Genomic DNA, 6,000 nt, shown 5'->3' with positions numbered 1-6,000 from the left:
GTCTCAATATACATACAGTGTGTACAGATGGTATGTGAAGAAGTCACTCTGAGAAGGAGAATAGGATCTCTGACTTTCCGAGTGAATGATCTGCCACTGATCTAAAGGAACAGCTGGGCCAGCTCAGCTCAGCAGGGACTCTGTTATCGTTGGGGTAGATGGAATTCTACAGCATTCCAGGGCTTATTTCTGCAGCAAGTGCGAGATAATTTTGTGACAGATTTTACCAAAATTTTCTGTTGTTCTGTGGATGTGCCAACATGTAACCATCTGTGATTCTGCACCCACGGATCTCTACAGCATTGCATACAGGCTGGTTTTTCACAATCCCTCATAGCCACAGTGTCAGCGAAGCAAATATTTGCCATGCAATTTATTTAACTTTTTTTCAGCATTCTTGGGGATAGTGAATACATCCATGGAGAGTCTATATGGATGACTAAATGAGCATACATTGGATCTCCTGTCAAATCACTGCTGATAATATCCAACTACCTGCTTCACAGTGGTGCTGTGTGCATTAAGCAGTGAGGTCCTGATGTTTCTACTCACATAGGTAAAGTTATGAATGTGCTTAAGTATTTGCAAGATTGAGGCTTTAATAGTTGTACAGCATTTTGAACAATGTAAAATTGTTATAGTATAGAAATGCAGGGCAGGGAGTGGTTATTGCCAGAAAAATGATGATGGGAAAAAATCCTAAACTACAATCGTGTGCAGTATGAATCCACCATGGCAATGGATACAGTTTTCACTGTATGCTAGCAGCCTCTGATAAGCCAAGGTGGCAAATATTTGTTGGGACTAATGTAATGAAACCTATGATATGTCTTGACATCACTAGCTAAGCTGGCTAAGACAAATCAACTTCAAGCTTTATAGGAAAGCGAGTAGTATAAAGAAGGCTTTTAAAAAGCTTTTAAATAATATCCTGTCCCTTAACAAAATTACAGCAGTAGTTTCCTCCTTTAATAGCACTCTTCTCTGGGGTAATCTTGTTTTAGTTATGGTTTGTGACAGGCAGATGCCGATGGCTAAATCATCTGACACCCCTAGGGCTTAGTTCACCTGGCTCGAGGAAGAGAATGGAATTCTATTTTGGGGCAAGAGACCTCATCTGGAAGAGGAAGCCCATATTTGCATTTGCTCCTTCCTTCCACCCCACAAAACTTCTTACGAAAAGCAGTGTCAGCCACTGACCGAAAGAAAGGGCAAAGGCTGAATCTAATCCTGATGAAAATAAATGCTCATGGAGGTAATTTAATCCAAGAATTCTTGTGTGGATAGTCACTTCTCTTAGGCACACAATGGCCCCAAATAAACCCAGAGGTACTTTAATCTATCTGCTGCCATTACTGTGTGTGATTTTAAGTATCACTTTCCCATAAAAGTGACTGTGTAAAAATGATACTGTCTTATCCGTCAGGGCCCCGATTCTGCAGTGAGCTCCCCTGTGCTACTGAAAAAATCATTGTAGGATTGAAGCCCAGATCTGATTTTGGGTGTATTCAGAGTCTGTTCTGCTGACTTTGGTGACAAATAAGTTTTTTCTCATGTTCTCCCCACAGATCTGAACCAACTAGTTTCTGTTCTTTCTTGTGCTTTAGGAACAGAGTTGCTTACTAAATTCTAGCCAGTTTCAAGCCCTTTGATAGTAACAGGATGGCATAGATGTGACTAAGAACCTCAACTGACCATTGATAATTTGGCCTGCAGCACCTTTATTGCTGGTGATGATCTATGAGAAGAGGGAACCCAACTTGACTTGCAGATCTCATGTGGACTTTGCAGGGCTGGCAGTTTAGATAGAAAGACGTTTTAACTGTAAATTGAGCATATTTTACATAGAAATCACTTAGACACAATAAACATGGAAGACCATGATACCAGTTTTATAACCAAAATAAAAGGGAAGGATGTACAGAAGGGAGAGCAGAAAGGTCACATAAAGGTGCACATTAAATAAAATGATATGCTGGACACCAGCTTCAAATAAATATATGTTGGTACGATGGGACACAACCTAAAAAAATGTCTGGCATTACGTGTGTGAGGGGGTGGGGGTAGGGTGGGGTGTTCTATTATACACCCTTAATAGCATCTGAGAGCCCTTCCAGTAGTGCATTATGTGACCTCACTAACTTCTGTCACATGTGACTTATTCTCTTGCTCTCATTCTCTCCCCAGGGGGAGAATCGTGGGTGCAGAATAGTGTTTCGTTTTGGGAGGCTATATTTAAAAAATTTTAACTGTACACAAAGGCAGGTTGAAGCACTTGGAGAAGAAGATGGTGAAGTTTGTGATGTGAGTTTGTTCCACAGTCTGGGATAAGCCAGCAGGACAGTTCTGTCTTCTGCACAGACAAGCGTTACTCTTATGGGAGAAAGTTCTATTGTGCCTGAGGAGCAGAGCTGTCAACTGTGGAAAATTTTTAGATATCCTAAACTTGGGCCATTGAGCATCTTGATGATAAGGACCAAGACCTTGAACTTGATTTGATTTTCTGTGGGAAACCAATGTAGGGAGTGGGGGACAGGTTTGAGGTGGTACTTGTACCCTGTGTGGTTGAGGAGATGCACTGCAGTGTTCTGTACTAGTTGAAATTTCCTACGGGTGGATGGCTTCATGTCCAAGTATATTGCATAGCTATAGTCCAGACAGACAGTGACAAAGATGTGTGTAAGCACAGCCATGTCATCATCTGCCAGACTAGGATAGAGTCTCCTAGCCAAGACGAGTATTACTTGAGGATGCTGCCATCTGCTATTCGTGTCAATAAGGAATCCAGGAGCATTTCTAAACTTTGGACTGAATTGACCAATTGTGGGTGTTTGCCTTCAACCTAAGGAGGTGGCACTGTAGCTGTGAGTGCCTCAGAGTGCTTTGCTGTGTTCACCAGCATAACCTCCATCTTGCTAGGGTTCAGCTGTTCTTCATCCATGAGCTTCTCTTGTCCATCTTATTGCTAGTAGCACCAGTTGTCCTCTTTGAGGTCCGTGGGATTAGCAATTTATACCTCCCTCGTCCCACTTGTGTGAATCTGGTCCCTTGTCTTGTGTTAGTAACTCCAATCAAACAATAGCCTTCACGTTCAGGCTGCTTTGTTTCCATGCAGAAAGATGCTTGTAAAAACACTAAATGGGCCAGACAAAGTCCAGGGATAAGACATAGTCAGATTCAGTCATGTCCACAGCAAAGCTCAAAAATGTCTCAATACAGCCAAGTTCCTGACAGGAAAAGAAATCCCTCTCCTCCAATTACCTTTTAATGCCAACTCTCTTCTTGAAGAGCCTTCCCCACTCTTATTAGGAGACTCAGCCCACTACACTTTTTCCTCTGGGAGTGTGCTGGATGATGAAGGAAGGAATTTTTCAAGCCCGTTCTGTCCTGCAATTTGCTGCACTTAGCACAACAAACTGTGGTCCTCCTTGTACCCTGAAGGAGACGGTTAACCCCTTCTCTGCTAAGCTTGTATTGGAATCTATATATATCACCACAACTTCCAACATACTCCTCCCTCCCTTAACCTTCCCAGTGGATAAATTCTGGCTTGGGTTATAGATTCATAGATACTAAGGTCAGAAGGGACCATTATGATCATCTAGTCCAACCTCCTGCACAACGCAGGCCACAGAATCTCACCCACCCATTCCTGCAAAAAACCTCTCACCTATGCCTGAGCTATTGAAGTCCTCAAATCGTGGTTTAAAGACTTCAAGGAGCAGAGAATCCTCCAGCAAGTGACCCGTGCCCCATGCTACAGATGAAGGCGAAAAACCTTCAGGGCCTCTTCCAATCTGCCCTGGAGGAAAATTCCTTCCTGACCCCAAATATGGTGATCAGCTAAACCCTGAGCATATGGGCAAGATTCACCAGCCAGATACCCAGGAAAGAATTTTCTGTAGTAACTCAGATCCCACCCCATCTAACATCCCATCACAGGCCATTAGGCCCATTTACCATGAATATTTAAAGATCAATTAATTACCAAAATCATGTTTTCCCATCATACCATCTCCTCCATAAACTTATTGAGTTTAATCTTAAAGCCAGATAGGTCTTTTGCCCCCACTGCTTCCCTTGGAAGGCTATTCCAAAACTTTACTTCTCTGATGGTTAGAAACCTTCATCTAATTTCAAGTCTAAACTTCCTGGTGGCCAGTTTAAAACATTTGTTCTTGTGTCCACATTGGTACTGAGCTTAAATAATTCCTCTCCCTCTCCGGTATTTATCCCTCTGATATATTTATAGAGAACAATCATATCTCCCCTCAACCTTCTTTTAGTTTGGCTAAACAAGCCAAGCTCCTTGAGTCTCCTTTCATAAGACAAGTTTTCCATTCCTCGGATCATCCTTGTAGCACTTCTCTGTACCTGTTCCAGTTTGAATTCATCCTTCTTAAACATGGGAGACCAGAACTGCACACAGTATTCCAGGTGAGGTCTCACCAGTGCTTTGTATAACGGTACTAAAACCTCCTTATCTCTACTGGAAATACCTCACCTGATGCATTCCAAGACCGCATTAGCTTTTTTCATGGCCATATCACACTGGCAGCTTATAGTCATCCTATGATCAACCAATACTCCAAGGTCCTTCTCCTCCGTTACTTCTAATTGATGCGTCCCCAGCTTATAACTAAAATTCTTGTTATTAATCCCTAAATGCATAACCTTACACTTCTCACTATTAAATTTCATCCTATTACTATTACTCCAGTTTACAAGGTCATCCAGATCCTCCTGTATGATATCCCGGTCCTTCTCTAAATTGGCAATACCTCCCAGCTTCATATCATCCACAAACTTTATTAGCACACTCCCACTTTTTGTGCCGAGGTTAATCCTATAAGGGTTCCCATTTTACACACATACTGAATGTCCATTTCTATGTATTGCTGAAGACAACAAGGCAAGTGAATATGGTGAATACAGTCTGCTGTGTCTTCATAGCTGCCAAGTTTTCTGCAGCTCCATGTCACAGCTTATACAAATGATTTAATGAGCCAATGTGCACATTTGCAAGTTACTTGCATATAATCATTTTTAAAAAGTGTGAGAGGCACAAATCCTGCCCCAGAGCATTAGGAGCAAGTAGGAGTGGAACCCCACCCTGTCTTGAAGGAATTGGTAGCTGAGCCCCTCCTCTGCCACAGGGACCAATATTCTCTGGTTTCCTTTGGCGTGTACAATGCATAGATGCCAAATCTAAGTTTAAAACATGTTTAAAGAAAGCACAGTCTCTCCCAGTCCCATTTCCACAGGGATTGTGCTGCTTCCTTATACTGTCCATGGCTCACACTTACCAGTATGGATTGTAGGTGGAATAGGAATGAGCCAGTGGAACGGGGCTGAGGGAGGGGAAGAGACTGTGCATTTAGAAGTTAAACTTCAGCTCAGCAGCCACTGATTCCACAAAGAGAGGGCAAGGAAGGGGCATCTGGGAGCCTGCCTTTCCCAGGAGGGAGAAGCAGAAGAGGGTGCGGGAGGGAAGGGGAGTCCCAGAGCCCGCTCCTCCAGGCAGAGCATAAGTGTCTCTTGGCACAGATCACCGTGCTTCAGGCACAGAGCAGACAGCGTACTGCCTACCAGCCAGGTGCATGGCCCATTAAGGTGAGGGAGGAACTGGAGGGGGGCAGTCTAATGAATCTAGGGTGTTGGTGCCAAGGCCAGTTGTGTGAGTGGTGAGGGAGCTATGAGGGGTAGCTGCAGGGGTAAATAGTGTGTGGAGGATAGTCAGAGAATTACTCACGCTGGGGTAAGTAGATGGAGGAGCAGAAGTTGATGATGGGGGTAACCTAGGCCCCCAAAGGAAGCCCCTGTTGTTTCCCCACTGGGATCCAGCAGGGGGAGTAGCAAGCTGGGAGACAGAAAGGGCCGCTAGCTCAGCAGGCAGGACAGCCGTCCCTGACCACGTGGAGCAACTGTGAGCAAAACACCTGCTGCTGCTTCTCTGCAGCCTAGCCAGATGCATGACAGTCAGGATAGGAGGTGGGATTG

Source organism: Lepidochelys kempii, chromosome 6 (genome assembly GCF_965140265.1).
Source record: "Lepidochelys kempii isolate rLepKem1 chromosome 6, rLepKem1.hap2, whole genome shotgun sequence".
NCBI lineage: Eukaryota > Metazoa > Chordata > Testudines > Cheloniidae > Lepidochelys > Lepidochelys kempii.
Note: the sequence above shows the minus strand (reverse complement) of the source record.